At 35.1% G+C, this 20,298-nt stretch overlaps 5 non-coding genes across 5 annotated transcripts; 3 read left to right on the forward strand and 2 right to left on the reverse strand.

Moving 5' to 3' along the window:
- The first annotated feature begins 968 nt into the window (after nucleotides 1-968).
- TRNAP-UGG (transfer RNA proline (anticodon UGG)) lies at nucleotides 969-1,042 on the forward strand. Its single transcript has one exon. It is a non-coding gene; the product is annotated as a tRNA-Pro (tRNA).
- Nucleotides 1,043-1,181: 139 nt separating this feature from the next.
- TRNAW-CCA (transfer RNA tryptophan (anticodon CCA)) lies at nucleotides 1,182-1,255 on the forward strand. The gene has a single exon. It is a non-coding gene; the product is annotated as a tRNA-Trp (tRNA).
- A 15,559-nt stretch (nucleotides 1,256-16,814) lies between these two features.
- On the reverse strand, nucleotides 16,815-16,887 carry TRNAF-GAA (transfer RNA phenylalanine (anticodon GAA)). Its single transcript has one exon. It is a non-coding gene; the product is annotated as a tRNA-Phe (tRNA).
- Nucleotides 16,888-18,526: 1,639 nt separating this feature from the next.
- On the forward strand, nucleotides 18,527-18,599 carry TRNAT-UGU (transfer RNA threonine (anticodon UGU)). The gene has a single exon. It is a non-coding gene; the product is annotated as a tRNA-Thr (tRNA).
- A 1,219-nt stretch (nucleotides 18,600-19,818) lies between these two features.
- On the reverse strand, nucleotides 19,819-19,905 carry TRNAS-GGA (transfer RNA serine (anticodon GGA)). The gene has a single exon. It is a non-coding gene; the product is annotated as a tRNA-Ser (tRNA).
- Nucleotides 19,906-20,298: the final 393 nt, after the last annotated feature.

Below are 20,298 nucleotides of genomic sequence, written 5' to 3' on the forward strand. Positions count from 1 at the left end.
TTTTCCCTTGGCCATGAACCTCCTTTTCTTTTTAACCTCCTTTTCTTTTTGGATTGACTTAACTTAATTCTTCTACTTATTCTTTTATTCTTCTATTTTGAATCCGAAGAAGAAGAATAAAATTCATTAGAATAATTTTTTTTTATTCTTAAATTAAGTAATAAAAAATAGAGAAATAATTAAAGAATACAATCCTTGTCGAATTAGCAAAGATTTTGGTTCGAAATCCTTTCATTTAATTAGCCAGCCCCACCTTTTCTATGCTCTGATTTCTGAGGCCTTATTTAGCTTGGGTACCCCTTTAAATTGAATTTCTATTTTCAAAAATGGGGTTTACAAAATTTTTAATGACTCTGAGGTTCAACCCAATCCATCTTTTCTTTCTTTTTCCTTCCGATACTAAAAAAAGATTGAAAAGGATCAAATTTTGTCATATCACGAAGAAATCTATCCCTCCCATAGCAATAACTAGAATTAAAAAAAAGGGAATGACAAAGCATCTGGGAATAAACGATTAATTTCTATCAATAAACCTGCTAAAGCACCAAACCATAGAGTACTTAGCACGGGTGCTACAGAGAGATATGTTTTTATATCCCGCATTGAAAATCCTCCTTCCTTGTTGGAATACATATATGATCATAAACTCTTGCCCAAGATTGTTATGCTATATATAAAATGAACCATATCGACGAAATTTTCCTATCCCTAAAAAAGAAAAAGATGACCCCTTCTTCCTATATATTAGCAAGGAAAAGTAATCCTTCTTTTATAGGCGAAATTATATTGGATTTTATATGTATATAATTCCTTAATTATATGAGACCAAAAAGAAGAAATGACACGAGGGTTCTATATATAGATAGAGAAAGAAAGAAGAAGAAAATAGAAAGAAGAAGAAAATTATGATGTGGAAAAGAAGACAGGAATTGTGTACAATGGCATTGTACAACAATTTAATTTGGAAAAGGGATGTAGCGCAGCTTGGTAGCGCGTTTGTTTTGGGTACAAAATGTCACAGGTTCAAATCCTGTCATCCCTACCTATTACTTCTTTCTTCTTTATAGGCAGTAGCGACGAGATCAATTAAAGTAAAGTGGGTATAACTTGAATTTGTGGAGACTATACGTACGTGAGATACATTAGGAATAGAAAAAGATTTTCTTTTTGAATGAATGAAAGCGCTCTTAGTTCAGTTCGGTAGAACGCGGGTCTCCAAAACCCGATGTCGTAGGTTCAAATCCTACAGAGCGTGATTCCATCTATTTTATGTCGAAGCAGAGTAAAATAACTTAACAAAATTGAATTGTAACTCCAATTTCATTTGACCTCCTCTCTGGTCTGGAGGAGGTCAATCAAAAAAAAATGACTCAATCAAAGATCCAACTGATCCCCACGCCTGTATTGCAAATACGCAGTCACGAATAATCCCGCTAAAGTAATAGGAATTAGGCCTAAGACGATTCCAAATAGAAAAACTTCAATCATTTCGATTTGTTCGAGGGGATAAAAAAAGAGGTACGATCTATCCCTAAATAGTACTCTAAATTATCCACGAATCTCAATGACCAAGAAAAGAATTCCTAATTAGTCTGAAAAGAGTCGTAGAATGCAGGAATCCCAAAGAAAGATTTTTCTTTTCTGAATTATAATTATTCAGTCAATTCAAATAAGGCGTATCTTGTTCAAGCCAATAAATAGAGCTGGGGTTATAGTTAAAGCAGCCAGTAGAAAACCAAAATAACTAGTTAAAGTAAGCATGAAAGAGTTAAATTCCATTTATTTTTTTTTACTACACTACATATGTTGGTAAAGCATTTACCTAAGTTATGGAAAATTCAGAATTCATCAGTTATTTTAGATAATACTAAAAAAACAAGGTAGAGTAAGATACAGAAGTGTAAAAGAAAGTGGATTCATCAGATGATACATGAGTCCCTAATTCCGAATCAAGAGATTTGTTGTGGAATTTGTCAATTGAGTAAAGTAATAATATTAAGAACTAGATCATCTAACCCCATTGAATTTCATTTTTTCATTCAATTTTCAGGGAAATTTTTGAATAAGAGATAAATAAACAATTGAATTTGAAAAAAAAACTTCTTTCTATTTTGGATAATTTCTTTTTCAATAGGACCCTCGTTTTGGAGTGAACGATCGAATATTCCCCTATTCCTTCTTATTTTAACTGATTGTATTCCATATGGAATAAGAGGAGAACAAAAGCATTCCACGACCTGCCAAGGGGCTGTTAAAAAAAAAAAGAAAGCTCTTCCTTGAATTTACTTTATTTTTATTCCTTTTTCGAACTCCAACCAAAGTAGATTCGAAGACGAGTCACTTCAATTATCCTTTTAAGTTCTATTCTATCTTCTGTCTTTCCCTATTTCATCTCGTAAAGTTCCGCGCTCGCAGTTTGGTCAAGAAAGTTAGACCTAATCCAACAAACAATACAAGGATGAATTACGAATTATGAAAGGATAGATTTCACATATACTTGTCCTTGTATTGTGTCAGTATGAGAATATCCTTCCTAAATTATTTATCCAAACCTATTGATCATTAACTTAGATTTTCCCAAGATTTTGGCTGCTATTCCGAATTACTCTATATATCCGAAGCCAATGAAAAGTAAGTAGACCTACAAAAATGGGGTTTTCTATTGATGCCTTGAATAACATATAGCTTACCTATAGACAAAAAAAAATAAAAAAGTAATTATGTTTCGGAACCAGGCAAAACCAGATTGCTGTGCCATAGGAAGGATAGCTATACTAATTCGGTATACTCAAAATACACCTTTGGTACAAAATTGACAATCTCACAAGGATGAAATATCAGTAATTTTCTATTTACTGGTCGATCCATCTTTTACGGAATCAATTCCTTTTTTGAATGTACAAAAATTTTGGGAGTTCAGCATGTCTGGAAGCACGGGAGAACGTTCTTTTGCTGATATTATTACCAGTATTCGATACTGGGTTATTCATAGCATTACTATACCTTCCCTATTCATTGCGGGTTGGTTATTTGTCAGTACGGGTTTAGCTTATGACGTGTTTGGAAGTCCTAGGCCAAACGAGTATTTCACGGAAAGCGACAAGGAATTCCGTTAATAACCGACCGTTTTGATTCTTTAGAACAACTCGATGAATTTAGTAGATCCTTTTAGGAGGCCCTCAATGACCATAGATCGAACCTATCCTATTTTTACAGTGCGATGGCTGGCTATTCACGGACTAGCTGTACCTACTGTTTTTTTCTTGGATCAATATCAGCAATGCAGTTCATCCAACGATAAAACAAATTCCAACTATAGAACTATGACACAATCAAACCCGAATGAACAAAATGTTGAATTGAATCGTACCAGTCTATACTGGGGTTTATTACTCATTTTTGTACTTGCTGTTTTATTTTCCAATTACTTCTTCAATTGAGAGAAAGAAAGAGACTAATAAGAATTCTCTTATCCCATTTGGAAGGATACCATCCTTATAACTACCCATGACTGTTTTTGTCTCTAGCATGACCAATTGATAAAATGTGGAGGAAAGTAGGGAAATGGCCGATACTACTGGAAGAATTCCTCTTTGGCTGATAGGTACTGTAGCTGGTATTGCTGTGATTGGTTTAGTAGGTGTTTTCTTTATGGTTCATATTCTGGATTGGGTTCATCTCTATAGTAATCGGAGGGACCAGATTGTAAACATGAAAAAGTAGGAGCTTAGCGGGTCCTTACCCCCCTTTATCTGATTAGAGCGGAAAGGACCCGCGGAATTTTTACTCTTATAACGCGAATTGAATCTATTCGATTCACTCTTATGAAGCAACAAGAAAAAGAGATCACTCGAGGATCCAATATCTTATTCCACGAAGGAAGTATCCTGAAAATCCTTGATTTAGTTTCGAGTAATAAACTAATAAACCTTAATCAAAACTATTCAACTAGCCTAAAAATAAAAAAAACCTTCAATGGAAGAGTTTACTTTTTTTTTGCAAAATTTCTGTAAATTTGAAGTTGAACTTAATTAAACAAGCCAAGCAATTTGCTCACAATCACAAGAAATTTTTCCCCCGCCATATTTTCTTCCCCTCTGTTTGTCCACTACCTCGGCTAAACCTAAGCAAAAGAAAAAGAGGTCCAAGAGACAGACCCGAATAAAGAAGAAATAGTAATCTTTGACGAATTAGGAAGAAAAAGGATTCTTATTTTGATACAAGAAGAATCGGCACAAGAAAAAGCCTTTTTCTTGTGCCGAATAGACGATTAAGAAGACCTGCAATCCCTCCGAAAAGGAAGAAATTTTAATTTTATTGTTCTCGCCTTTGCCTTGGATTCTCTTCTTTTGCATGGGATATAAATAAGGAATTCCAGACATCTCATAAACAAAAGCAGTCTAAACAAAAAAAGGATTTCCAAAATAGATCATAGATAATTCTAGCAATTGCCAATAAATCGAGGCTTTTTACCAACTTGATGGTAAGAAATCCCGGGACCTAGAAATTCATTTCGTACAATTGAACCTTTTCAAACTGTTTTCTTTTTGAGAACCAAAAAAACTTGTGCCAAAATAACGGATGCGAAGAAGAACAAAAGGCCTTGGACACGTAATGGATCCTGAAGCACGATTTCTGCGTCCCCCTGACCAAAACCTCCCACATTAGGATTGCTTGTTAATGGTTGATCAAGCTTGATGGATTCCCCCTCTGAAACAAGAAGTTCTGGTCCGGGAGGTATAATATCAATCACTTGGCGTCCATCTGATGCATCAACTATGGATATTTCATACCCCCCCTTTTCTTTACGTAGTATTTTTCTTACTATACCTGTTGACGTAGCATTATAGACTGTATTGTTACTCTTGCTACCATCAGGATAGATCTGTCCTCTTCCTCGGTTTCCCCCTACATATATGGGATATTTTAAGAAATGAGCATCTTTCTTCGTAGCAGGATCAGGGAAAGAATGGAAAGACAATTTCACTATATTTCTTACCGGGAACAGGGCCTATCACAAGAATGTTTTTTTTATCGGGACGATAACTCTGAAAAGCAAGATTCCTATCTTTTCTTTTAACTCAGGGGAAATACGATCGGGCGGCGCTAATTCGAATCCCTCGGGCAAAATAAGAACAGCACCCTACATTCAACCCTCCCTTTTTTCCATTAGCAAGAACTTGTTTCAATTGCATATCATAAGGAATTCGAAGAACTGCTTCAAATACAGTATCGGGAAGCACAGCTTGGGGAACTTCAATATCGACGGGCTTGCTAGCTAAATGGCAATTGGCACATACAATTCGTCCAGTTGCTTCTCGTGGGTTTTCATAACCCTGCTGCGCAAAAATGGGATATGCATTTGAAATAGATGTCCGAGTTATTACGTATATCATGATCGCTACAGAAATCGATCGAGTTATCTGTTCCTTTACCCAAGAAAAAGTATTTCTATTTTCCATGTCCAATCGCAGATCCCAGAATTTCTACAATAAATTAGATAGGTAGCTAAGCTAATCTAGTTCCCTATACACGAATCTGTTGTCATTCTACTGCAACAGTTGTACTGCAATGATGAATACCTTAAAGTAGGTATAAATAGAAAGAATTTTGCTAAAATGGAAAAGGGCTTTCTTTCTAAAAAAAGATGCTTGCTAATTTGATTAATATTAATATCGGGAGATCAAATGAATTTATGCTTCACTAATTGAATGATAAATGACTACAAGCGAAGGAGATAGACGATTTAAACAAAAAAGACCCAAAATTTCAAACATGTATCTAGAATTACTGGAAAACTACAAACAAAAATAGTGAAAATAAGCTCGTTAGGAGCCCATCCAAAATCGTTGTAGACCCAACGAATTACTAGTTCCCAACCACGGGTGGAGTGAAATCCAACAAAAAAATCAGTAACTAAAAGAATAAAAAAAGCTTTTATTGAGTCATTTAAATTATAGAAGAATTCCTGAACCCAAGAATTCAAAATGACAAGTTCCTCTTTACCCAGAAAAAAGAACCACTTAGAATAGCAAACAGATTATATTTGTCGAGAAATGCAAAATGGTATGGAGATGATCCTCATTATTTATTTTGACCCATTGTATTATTTCCTTGTGTATTCCTGTAGGAGGTTTTTGTACATGTGTCTTTAGTTTCCCTTTTATCATCTCGTCCAGAGAGAAAGTTCTTCTAATTCTATGAATCTTTCTAGAATCCTTTTCTCTTGAATATCAGTTAAGAGTTTCGGATTGCCTGGTATTCCACCAATTCTTAATCCAAAGTTCCAGACATTTGTTAAATGAGGAAGAGACCCCCCAAGGCAAAAGTACGATAAATACAAGATATAGTAAAGAAGGCAATGCTTTCTTTTTTTTCATTTTTGATCCGTAAATGGAGTTGTTAATGAATATGCTTCATTCGCTGACTCTATTCCATTCCCTGACTCTATATGATGATATTTCTATTTCATGATATTTCTATTTCTTTGAAGCAAAAACTATATAGGTTTGATACCCTGTATCTATTCTTCTTTTTTGTATATTAGTTAGTAGTGGAATTTCAGTGCATTGGGTTCTTTCTTAGATCTAGATGGAATGAAATAGTGAAATAGAATAAAAAAAAAGCCCTTTCGGATGAAAAAAGAAGAATAGTATGCGATATATCTCACTTGGATAAAAAAAAATTAAAAGCAAATTTCTCTTATCCTCGTTTGTTCCTTCCTTTAGATAAATACTTAAAAATCCCCTTACAATAACAAATCCAATTTAGAAGGGACTTCCTCCCCGTGTTGAGAAAACTTTTCTTCTTCCAATTCTTCTTTTCTTCATTCAACTCAGTTCAAAAAAGATACCTCAAAATACTTCAATTGGTACGCGCAAGAAATAGGCCAATTCGGCAGCTTTTTGTTCAATTTCTCGTGGGAGTAAAAAATTGATCATCAGTACGAGTCAAGGGAATGATCCCCTGGCCCCGGATTTCCATATAAAGAATACGACGAGGATAAAGACCCTCTTTAACCTGAATTCTAATTGATTGGATATCCCGCATAAGGAATCGAAGGAAGACGCGACGTTTTATTCCAGGGAATCCCCAACGAAAAATGCACACTATTCCCTCTTTTCTATCGAATCGGTCATAACCACTACCTACATTCCACAAAATAGTACACCACAAGTAGGAGCTAATGAATAGGCCTGCGATTCCGTAGAAAGACATCACGACCCCCTGCGGAAAAAAAAGAATTTCTTGAGATGGAAGTATAGATATAATATTCTTACCAAGATAACTGGAAATCCCAACCGATAAGAATCCTAGTGAACCTAGAAAAAGAATACAGGCCCAGAAAAAATTACCCCTTTTTCGAGAACCTTTTAGAAGTTCTACCCATATGTGTTCTGATCGCCAATTCATATTAGATATACTAAATCCAGCAGCGGTCGATTGAAATTGAGAGAATAAGCTAAATAATTTTGACTTTACTTTTTTTGATTCTGAAATCGCCTTCAGCAACTAGTACTCCTGTGAAATAATAGGTTAGATACATTGACTTTCTATTCAAAAAATATTCGTTGATTCAATTAAAATAAATAAAATAAAACTCGCTATACCTGGCTCTGCATATTCATGCATTTATGCTCGTAGCCTATATCCGCATCCATAACCGTTTTTCATTTGTGTGTAGAAAGTGTGTGTAGAAAAAGCCACATACCCTACCATATTATATTACTTACACTAAAAAATACTAGACAATCTTATTTTTTTGCACATAAAGAAATAAAGAAGTCATTGCAATTGCCGGAAATACTAAGCCTACTAAAGGCACGAAAATAGAAGGTAAGTTTAAATCCGTCATGGAATAGGTGTCTCAATTCAAATTTACTATTTCTATCTAGTCGAAAAATATCTTAAGATTCTTATGATATAATTAAGTATATCTATTATAAGGAATATTGACTATTGTATTGTATTTTTTATTTTTAGTTTGAAAAATATTCTGTAAAAAAAATGAAAGGATAATAAGAAAATTCCAAAAAAGGAGAACTAATTAAAAAGATTTTATTTTGATTTTCCCATCCTCATGGCCTTTCTATCTTTCTAATCTAATTTGAAATTGGATTCAAAAGAAAGCGGTTAGAATTTACTTCCTGCATACATACTTCTCTAGAAGCGCATACAATTGATAATACTATATTTTATTATTTTATTATTTTATTTGTATTTCTTTATTGTATTATACCTTAATATATATATTCTAGATATATAGAATAGACGAATCTCGATTTGTCAAGTCTCATGATCATATCATGATCTATTTTTATTCGGCTCAATCTTTTTTTTTTCTAAAAAAGATTGAGCCGAGTTTAATTGCAATCAATTAGAAGAATAAAGAAGAATTACTGCATTTCATAACTGATTTTTTTCTCTTTTTATTTCGTTTCTTTTTTATTTATACCTTCTTTATCTTTAGTTTTATCTAGTTAATCAATAGTATCTACCGGCTCGAACTCGAATTTGATCGCCTTCCATACTTCACAAGCTGCGGCTAGTTCAGGACTCCATTTGCAAGCTGCTCGGATAATTTCATTACCTTCGCGAGCAAGATCGCGCCCTTCGTTACGAGCTTGTACACAGGCTTCTAAAGCCACTCGATTAGCTGCTGCACCAGGTGCATTTCCCCAAGGATGTCCTAAAGTTCCTCCACCAAATTGTAATACAGAATCGTCCCCAAAGATTTCGGTCAGAGCTGGCATATGCCAAACATGAATACCACCTGAAGCTACCGGTATAACACCTGGCATGGATACCCAGTCCTGAGTGAAAAAGATACCGCGAGCACGATCTTTTTCAATAAAATCATCGCGCAATAAATCAACAAAACCTAAAGTCATTTCGCGTTCCCCTTCTAACTTACCTACTACTGTACCGGAGTGGATATGATCTCCCCCAGACATACGCAATGCTTTAGCTAATACACGGAAATGCATACCATGATTTTTCTGTCTATCAATAACTGCATGCATTGCACGGTGAATGTGAAGAAGTAGGCCATTGTCGCGGCAATAATGAGCCAAAGTAGTATTTGCGGTGAATCCCCCAGTTAAGTAGTCATGCATTACAATAGGAACCCCTAATTCTCTTGCAAATACAGCTCTCTTAATCATTTCTTCACATGTACCCGCAGTCGCATTCAAGTAATGCCCCTTGATTTCACCGGTTTCGGCCTGTGATTTATAAATAGCTTCGGCACAAAAGACAAAACGGTCTCTCCAGCGCATAAATGGTTGTGAGTTTACGTTTTCATCATCTTTGGTAAAATCAAGTCCACCACGTAGACACTCATAACACGCTCTACCATAATTTTTTGCGGATAATCCCAATTTTGGTTTAATAGTACATCCCAATAAAGGACGACCATACTTGTTCAACTTATCTCTTTCAACTTGGATACCATGAGGCGGGCCTTGGAAAGTTTTTGAATAAGTAGGGGGAATTCGTAGATCCTCCAAACGTAGAGCACGTAGGGCTTTGAAACCAAATACGTTACCTACAATGGAAGTAAACATGTTAGTAACGGAACCCTCTTCAAATAGGTCTAATGGATAAGCTACATAACAGATCCATTGGTTGTCTTCCCCAGCAACAGGCTCGATGTGATAGCATCGTCCTTTGTAACGATCAAGACTGGTAAGTCCATCAGTCCAAACAGTTGTCCATGTACCAGTAGAAGATTCGGCAGCTACTGCAGCCCCTGCTTCTTCGGGCGGAACCCCAGGCTGAGGACTTACTCGGAATGCTGCCAAGATATCAGTATCCTTAGTTTCATACTCTGGGGTGTAGTAAGTCAATTTATAATCTTTAACACCAGCTTGAAATCCAACACCTGCTTTAGTTTCTGTTTGTGGTGACATAAGTCCCTCCCTATAACTCTTGAATTAAGAATTCTCACAATAACAGGGTCTACTCGATGTTAATTAGGCGTAAATGAAACTTTAGAAAAAATCTCGTAAAACAAAAAAAAAGGATATTCAATTAATATAATATCAACTCATTAAAGAAAATTGAGGGCATGCTTAGGTTAATGAATATGTTTCATTCATATATAATGCGTACACCCTGTGTATGTTCTATCCTATAGGAATTCCACTATAGGAATTCGATAGGAATTGAGTTGTTGTTATGGTAAGTTAACACGGTTCGTTATTAAACCATGGATTTGATTTACCAAATCCATAATTATTGTATACTCTTTGATAGATATAGCGCAACCCAAATTAATTCCTAATCCTTATTTTACAAGTTCTTAATAGTTCTCTTTTCTTATTTTGAATGCAAATACCTAACTAAATACTAATAAAATTCTTTGTTGACAGCAATCTATGCTTCACAGTAGTATATATTTTGTATATCGAAGTCCTAGATAGGAAAGTAGAGTAGGCACAGATCCTCCACAAAAGGCAAAATGTATGTATATGAAAAAAAGATTGATTGAACTTTCCAACGGACTCATTCCATGAGTAAACGATTGAATGGGATTCGCTTGGGCAACGAAATCAAGTCCTGGTCCCCTTTTCTCTCTTATTGAATTAACTAATTCATTTCCTTTTTACTTTTGGATTTTTTTTGATTTGATTTGGCATTATTCAACAATAAAAAAAGAAAAATTTCGACAAATTCCTTTTTTTTAATTATGTGATAATTATGAGAACCAATCCTACTACTTCTCCTCCCGGGGTTTCCACAATTGAAGAAAAAAGTACAGGTCGTATCGATCAAATTATTGGACCCGTGCTGGATGTCACTTTTCCCCCAGGCAAGTTACCTTATATTTATAACGCTTTGGTAGTCCAGAGTAGAGACACTGCCGATAAGCAAATTAATGTGACTTGTGAGGTACAACAATTATTAGGAAATAATCGAGTTAGAGCTGTAGCTATGAGTGCTACGGACGGGTTGATGAGAGGAATGGAAGTGATTGACACGGGAGCTCCTCTCAGTGTTCCGGTCGGTGGAGCTACTCTCGGACGAATTTTCAACGTTCTTGGGGAGCCTGTTGACAATTTGGGTCCTGTAGATAGTAGTGCAACGTTCCCTATTCATAGATCTGCGCCTGCCTTTATCGAGTTAGATACGAAATTATCCATCTTTGAAACAGGTATTAAGGTCGTCGATCTTTTAGCTCCTTATCGACGTGGAGGAAAAATAGGACTATTTGGGGGGGCTGGAGTAGGTAAAACAGTACTGATCATGGAATTAATCAATAACATTGCTAAAGCTCATGGGGGCGTATCCGTATTCGGTGGAGTAGGGGAACGGACTCGTGAAGGAAATGATCTTTATATGGAAATGAAGGAATCCGGAGTAATTAATGAAAAAAATATTGAGGAATCAAAGGTAGCTCTAGTCTATGGCCAAATGAATGAACCACCGGGAGCTCGTATGAGAGTTGGTTTAACTGCCCTAACTATGGCGGAATATTTCCGAGATGTTAATAAGCAAGACGTGCTTTTATTTATCGATAATATCTTTCGTTTTGTTCAAGCAGGATCAGAGGTATCCGCTTTATTAGGGAGAATGCCCTCCGCAGTGGGTTATCAACCTACTCTTAGTACAGAAATGGGTTCTTTGCAAGAAAGAATTGCTTCTACTAAAAAGGGATCTATAACTTCGATTCAAGCAGTTTATGTACCTGCAGACGATTTGACCGACCCTGCCCCTGCCACAACATTTGCACATTTGGATGCTACTACCGTACTTTCCAGAGGATTAGCTTCCAAGGGTATTTATCCAGCAGTAGATCCTTTAGATTCAACCTCGACTATGTTACAGCCTCGGATCGTTGGCAACGAACATTATGAAACTGCGCAAAGAGTTAAGGAAACTTTACAACGTTACAAAGAACTTCAGGACATTATCGCAATTCTTGGCTTGGATGAATTATCGGAAGAGGATCGTTTAACTGTAGCAAGAGCAAGAAAAATTGAGCGTTTCTTATCACAACCGTTCTTTGTGGCAGAAGTTTTTACTGGTTCTCCAGGAAAGTATGTTGCTCTTGCGGAAACTATTAGGGGATTTCAACTAATCCTTTCCGGAGAATTAGACGGCCTACCTGAACAGGCTTTTTATTTGGTGGGTAACATCGATGAAGCTAGCACGAAAGCTATAACCTTAGAAGAGGAGAACAAATCGAAGAAATGAAATTAAATCTTTATGTACTGACTCCTAAGCGAATTATTTGGGATTGTGAAGTGAAAGAAATCATTTTATCCACTAATAGTGGCCAAATTGGCGTATTACCAAACCACGCCCCCATTAACACAGCAGTAGATATGGGTCCTTTGAGAATACGCCTCCTCAACGACCAATGGTTAACAGCGGTTCTGTGGAGCGGTTTTGCGAGAATAGTTAATAATGAGATCATCATTTTAGGAAATGATGCGGAACTGGGTAGTGATATTGATCCGGAAGAAGCTCAAAAGGCACTTGAAATAGCCGAAGCTAACTTGAGTAAAGCTGAGGGTACGAAAGATTTGGTTGAAGCGAAGCTCGCTCTCAGACGAGCTAGGATACGAATCGAGGCTGTCAATTGGATTCCCCCATCCAATTGAAGACAATCCAGTGGTTTATAGTTGATACAAAGAAAAAGGGAAGAGGGGTAGAAAAAGTTATTAGATAGTGAAGCGAAGTAAGTCCAATGCTATCTAGTAATTTTTCTACCTACTTACCTACTATTGGATTTGAACCAATGACTCCCGCCGTATGAAAGCAATACTCTAACCACTGAGTTAAGTAGGCAATTTATCACCACAAAGGAAGACCCATTACTTCGATCGATTATATATTGAATCCCTTTTCTAAGCAATACCGCTCTGTTATTGGTCTGTTATACTAAATACTAAACTAAATACTAAACAGATACAGATCAAAGGGGTATCCTCTGGCATTAGAAAATATTCATCTTGACAAGAAATTATCTATATGTTAAGATATCTGTGATAAGGGCTATAGCTCAGTTCGGTAGAGCAACTCGTTTACACGTGCGCCAATGCTTTTCAAAGGAGCTTATTATGCAATGAACATAATCGATCTTATTGCAAAATCAATGTCTTACTTCATAGATTCGAGAGAATAGGAGAACAGTAGCCTGACAAACAGTCGGTTCAGTCCGATTCAGGTGCCAATTCAGGTGCCTAATCAAATAGAACCCTTATGGATTTGCTAGTTGATAAGGTAAATATCCAGCCCACTAAATGCTAGGCGTAATGAGGATAAGGGCCTCCAAAAAACTTCTTTTCGTTCTATGAACTTTAAGGTGTATGAAGTCTCATAGTTAACTCTTGCAGTGGAACGATAGAGACTCCATTTCACTTAGGTTGATTTAATTTAGACCGGAGGCAGACCTAAGTCAAGGTAATCCTCCTTTGAAACACTTTGGTATTGCTCCTAGATAGATCATAATACAAAAAATCAATCAGAGCACAGGGAGCCATCTCATTATCTTTCCGTAAAGAAAAACTATGGTGGACTAACTGATCTTTAAATCAGTTTATGAAAGAGCCCAATGCAAAAAAATGCATGTTGGGTCTTTGAAACAGTTCAAATCATTTCGATAATAATCCGTTTGATCTGTTTTACCGAGAAGGTCTACGGTTCGAATCCGTATAGCCCTAATATGCCCTTTTTTAGATTTTAGGATCTCTATCCTATGTTTTCTTTAGTTTAGTATAGTTTTCATTTTCTCATTAGTATTTGTTTATAGACTGGATAGGCGCCTGCGACATAGAATAGAGATAAAAGCATTACCAAAGGCTCATTCATCGAAAATCAAAATCATACAGACAGGAAAAGAAAAACGAATTTCTATCAAATCAATAGAAGAAAGGATCCTTTCCCTGATTTGAATCCCGTCCTCCTTCAAATAGGATATCTCTAGACTTCCCTATAATAACTGCAATGATTTTATCCATTTTGCGAATTCCTACTTTGTTTTAAGTATATTTATTACTTTGTTTATAGATACATTATGTAAATTGATCAACTTTAAATAGAAAAAATAAAGTAAAGAGTAAATAAGAAAACAGAATATTCTGTCTCATAGTTCTGAAATAGAGTTCTTTATTTTTATTTTATAGTATTACTTCTCATTAATTATACTGCATAGATTAGTCCTACTATCTTAATTAGGTTCTAATTTAGTAGTATTCTCATTTTTATTTAATAGTCTCTTATTATTTTATTATTAAATATTAAATAAAGGATAGAGCTATTCTTTTTTCTAGAGATTCTAGAGAAAGCGAGACAAAGTGAAACGAGAAAGTTTTCTTTATATAAGAATTAGATCTACATACACCATATCTAAATAGAATGGAAATCCAAAAGAAAGGGAGTTGGGATTCCATTGGATGAATCTTTAAAGAAGATGCAGCACAGAGGAAACAAAGGCTAAACTAAGCGCTTTTGTTTGAACAAAAAAGATTCTTGTTTCACCGAGGAAAAGAGAGAAGTTCTGGATAAATTGACAATGCTGAATTGAATTGACTAATTTAAGTTCCGCCTATTCCACATTAATGGGAGTACATTATGTTTCTGCTTCACGAATATGATATTTTTTGGACATTTCTAATAATAGCAAGCCTTATTCCTATTTTGGCATTTTCGATTTCAGGACTTTTAGCCCCGGTTAGTGAAGGACCAGAGAAGCTTTCTAGTTATGAATCGGGTATAGAACCCATGGGAGGGGCTTGGGTACAATTCCGAATACGCTATTATATGTTTGCGCTCGTTTTTGTTGTTTTTGATGTGGAAACCGTCTTTCTATACCCTTGGGCAATGAGTTTCGACGTATTGGGTGTATCCGTTTTTATCGAAGCTTTGATTTTCGTGCTTATCTTAGTTGTTGGTTTAGTTTATGCATGGCGAAAAGGAGCCTTGGAATGGTCTTAACTGAATATTTAGACAAAAAAAAAGAAGGAAAAGATTCTATTGAGACAGTTATGAATTTGATTGAGTTTCCCTTACTTGACCAAACAAGTTCCAATTCTGTTATTTCAACTACACCAAATGATCTTTCGAATTGGTCAAGACTCTCCAGTTTATGGCCCCTTCTATACGGTACCAGTTGTTGTTTCATTGAATTTGCTTCATTAATAGGCTCACGATTCGACTTTGATCGTTATGGATTGGTACCAAGATCAAGTCCTAGGCAAGCAGACCTAATTTTAACAGCCGGTACGGTAACAATGAAAATGGCTCCCTCTTTAGTGAGATTATACGAGCAAATGCCTGAACCAAAATACGTCATTGCTATGGGAGCCTGTACTATTACAGGGGGAATGTTCAGTACGGATTCCTATAGTACTGTTCGGGGAGTTGATAAGTTAATTCCTGTGGATGTCTACTTGCCGGGCTGCCCACCTAAACCGGAGGCAGTTATAGATGCCCTAACAAAACTTCGTAAGAAGATATCGCGAGAAATAGTTGAGGATCGAACTCTATCTCAAAATAAAAATAGATGTTTTACTACCAGTCACAAGCTTTATGTTAGGCGCAGTACTCATACAGGAACTTATGAGCAAGAATTGCTCTATCAATCACCATCTACATTAGATATATCTTCTGAAACTTTTTTCAAATCCAAAAGTTCAGTACCTTCCTACAAATTAGTGAATTAGGAGAGGGGCTCTTTTGTGTAGAAAAATAAAAAGCAGGGCAATCTTTCAAACTTGCATCCGAAATGTGAAATATTTATACAAAGAGGGAGAGATGAAGACAATGCAGCAGGGTTGGTTATCTAATTGGCTAGTCAAACATGAGGTGGTTCATAGATTCTTTGGGCTTTGATCACCGAGGAATAGAGACTTTACAAATAAAAGCAGGGGATTGGGATTCCATTGCTGTCATTTTATATGTATATGGTTACAATTATTTACGCTCCCAATGTGCTTATGATGTAGCACCCGGTGGATCTTTAGCTAGCGTGTATCATCTTACGAGAATACAATATGGTATAGATAATCCAGAAGAAGTCTGCATAAAAGTCTTTGCCCAAAAGGATAATCCTAGAATTCCGTCTGTCTTCTGGATTTGGAGAAGTGCCGATTTTCAAGAACGCGAATCTTATGATATGGTGGGAATCTCTTATGATAATCATCCGCGCCTTAAACGTATCCTAATGCCTGAAAGTTGGATAGGCTGGCCCTTACGTAAGGATTATATAACCCCCAATTTTTATGAAATACAAGATGCTCATTGAATGATAAGAAATTCATGCTCACTTATACAACACAACTCCAGATTTTATTCAAGTCAAGGAATATTTTTAGGTTCTTTTCCTAGATGAAACGGAATACCTATTTATAATTAATTCCTAATTATACAAAAGCATTCCAGATAGACTGAGCAAAAAAAGGGTTTCATTTGGATTCCCCTATTTTGAAAATCGCATATTAATTTCCTTCATATGAACAGAAAAATAGGATGACTCAAAGAAGTTCTCTACCAGGAACTTTGTACCGCGCACATTACTTAGCACAACTAGGAAAATAAGATAAGATAAAGATAAGCAAGACTAAAAAAATATTCGTCGGAATAGCGGAATACAAAATTAAGAAACGCAAAAAAATAAAGGGGAATCTCACCCCCTTCTTTATCATAAAGAAAAGATATATTTTAAAACTTCTTTAAAAAGAAGTGCCTCTATATTTATATTATAGATTTATCCACTTAGATGAATAAATATTATTAATGAATATGTATCACAATCCATCTCGAGGTATTTGGATCAATACCTATTCGGTGGATCTTTTTTTTTTCTCTGCCAGGAACCAGATTTGAACTGGTGACACGAGGATTTTCAGTCCTCTGCTCTACCAACTGAGCTATCCTGACCTTTTCTTGTGCATCATCCTAGTAGAGTATTTGTATCTATGTCAATTAAAAGGACTAAAAATTAATTAAAGTATTTCAAATTTAAAATTTGAAAATGGGGGGGTAGTCCTATGCATTGTGCATGGTTTACTTAAATAAAACTTAAAAATAGAGTGAATAACCAAGATTTCTTGCCGATACTCTAATAAAAAAGAAATCTATTCAATGAATAGGATAAGATCCATTGAGTTCTCTTCGCATTCCTTTGTGAAAGAGTAGAATGAGAAAGCTAATGAATCTTAAACCCATTGCATTGATAAAAAGAAAAAAAAGAGGATAAATAATAATAATATAGTATAGTTAGGGAATAAAAGAGGATTTGGGGATAGAGGGACTTGAACCCTCACAACTTATAAAGTCGACGGATTTTCCTTTTACTAGAAATTTCATTGTTGTCAGTATTGACATGTAGAATGGGACTCTCTCTTTGTCCTCGTCCGATTAATCCACTTTTTTAAAGATCTCGAAAACTTTGAATTTGAATTGAAGAATTTGATTATTCAATATTCGATTGGAGTGGATTCACAATAATGAAAAAAAAAAATTATGATATGAGTTTTTTATTTCATAATCATTATCATTTCTAATTTCATTTTTAAAAAAGATAAAGAACCTATATTATAATTATAATATAATATGAGTTCTGTGATTAATCGTTTGCTATGTCAGTATCTATACGTGTTTATTAAATGTATAAGGTATAAAACCCCTCTTTCTCTAATTTAGAATTAGAAGGAATTCCACTAACAACACAACGTAATTAACTCGATTCGTTAGAACAGCTTCCATTGAGTCTCTGCACCTATCCTTTTCCTTTGTATTCTAGTTCGAGAACCCCTTGTTTTCTCAAAACACGGATTTGGCTCAGGATTGCCCTTTTTTAATTCCAGGGTTTCTCTGAATTTGGAAGTTACCACTTAGCAGGTTTCCATACCAAGGCTCAATACAATCAAGTCCGTAGCGTCTACCGATTTCGCCATATCCCCATTTCCCTCTTCTTTGAGACCAGGATTCCTTGTGTAATTTCATCCATCTCTTAGTTTTTTTTTTGAATCATTGAGTTCATCACTCAACGTAGTCTAGCAGTTCAGTTCGACTCTATTTGAGAGACCTCGCTTGCTTATTGCAATTCAGAATTGAATTGATTCTATCCTTGATGTATTTGCAATTCAATCCGAATCAATATATCCAAAAGTTTTTATCTCCCCCACCTCCCGTCTTACTTTTTTATAGTATTCAAAATTATACTATAACGCTTGATATTTATTCTTTTTTTCTAATCAGAATTAGCAATTTTATTTACTCTGACTCTATGTTCCCCTTAGTGAAATATTAATCCTCAAATTATTAACAAATAATAAAGTCTATAATGATCAAATGAAAATACCAATAAATTCTATAATTTTATTTTTTAATATCCTATAGTTAAGCATATCAAGCTAACTTTATCTTTAAGAAGTTTTAGTATTTTTTTATTTTTATAAGTATAACTTCAAATTTAGAACTAGTTAATAGCTAAGATTAATAACTAATATCTGAGATTTTACGGATTTCCTATACTATACCTATTTCTATTTGTTACACTATTTCCGTTATGTAAGCCCACTTAGCTCAGAGGTTAGAGCATCGCATTTGTAATGCGAGGGTCATCGGTTCAAATCCGATAGTCGGCTTTTTTTTTTCTCTATCGATGTTCTACGAACAAGAATCTCTTTTTTTCCGAATTAAATGGAGAATCCAGGATCTTTTATGTTTTTTACCTTACAATTTTGCTAGATACAAAACAATAAAATAAATAATATATATACAAAAAATAAAGATTTTGATGAAATTCCATTTTTTTGGGTACTTTAGTTGATTTTACTCTGTTTATCCTGTAGTTTAATTCAGTTTTAATTTCGATGTATTCTGTAATGTAAATACAATGAAATTAATTGTGTAAAATGAAATTTCAATAAAATAAAAAAAGGAGTCTTCATGTCCCGTTATCGAGGACCTCGTTTAAAAAAAATACGCCGTCTGGGAGCTTTACCAGGACTCACTAGAAAAACACCTAAATCCGGAAGTAATCTTAAAAAAAAATTCAATTCTGGGAAAAAGGAGCAATATCGTATTCGTCTTCAAGAAAAACAGAAATTGCGTTTTCATTATGGTCTGACAGAACGACAATTACTTAGATATGTACATATCGCTGGAAAAGCAAAAAGGTCAACAGGCCAGGTTTTACTACAATTACTTGAAATGCGTTTGGATAATATCCTTTTTCGATTGGGTATGGCTTCAACCATTCCTGGGGCCCGCCAATTAGTCAACCATAGACATATTTTAGTTAATGGTCGTATAGTCAATATACCAAGTTTTCGTTGCAAACCCCGAGATATTATTACTACGAAAGATAACCAAAGATCAAAAGGTCTGGTTCAAAATTATATTGCTTCATCGGACCCGGGGAAATTGCCAAAGCATTTGGCGATTGACACGTTGGAATATAAAGGACTAGTAAATAAAATCCTAGATAGGAAGTGGGTCGGTCTCAAAATAAATGAGTTGTTAGTTGTAGAATATTACTCTCGTCAGACTTGAACTTAACGAAAAAAGGAAAGGTTCATAGAATTTTCTTCCCCTTCCCCTTTCCCCGAACTAAATCGCCCTAAGACCATTACCATTAATTTGTATTTTCCCATCAACTAGCTAAAATTGATTAACCCTAGGATTAGGATCCTTTTTTCTTTTTTCCTCTATGTGTATTTTACATACCACACAGTAATTTGCTATAGAGAATTTCTAATTTCTATTAAATCAAAATAAGTATAATATAAGATATTATTGCTGGAAAAAATTGTTATTTGATTTGATACATTGTGATCCTTAACGTTGATGAATTAAGAAAAACGGAAAGAGAGGGATTCGAACCCTCGGTAAACAAAAGTCTACATAGCAGTTCCAATGCTACGCCTTGAACCGCTCGGCCATCTCTCCTACATAACTTATTATGGAAAATAAACTGAGTGAATAGCGAGTTTTCTTATTCCTGCAGTACAGGTACAACCGCAACCACTCGGGGGTTCCATAGTTCTATTGGAAAAATTCCTTTTGATCTAAGTGGAAGGATACAGGATTTTTTACTAGAAATTGCGCTCGCTATAAAAAAAAAGTTTTAATTTGGGTTTTCCCGCAACTAAAGAAAAAGAAAATGGAAGAATTCTTCTTATTGCATAATAAAATAAAGAAACCTTAGAATTCCGTTTGCATAAGATACGCTACACCATACTATCGAAATCAAAAATAGGGTATGAGACAATTAATAACTTTGAAAACACGAAATAGTTGATAACATAAGTTGTTGTTCAGAAATAGCAAAGTGGAATGAAA

This window comes from Aegilops tauschii, unplaced genomic scaffold (assembly GCF_002575655.3).
Source record: "Aegilops tauschii subsp. strangulata cultivar AL8/78 unplaced genomic scaffold, Aet v6.0 ptg000382l_obj, whole genome shotgun sequence".
NCBI classification, from domain to species: Eukaryota; Viridiplantae; Streptophyta; class Magnoliopsida; order Poales; family Poaceae; genus Aegilops; species Aegilops tauschii.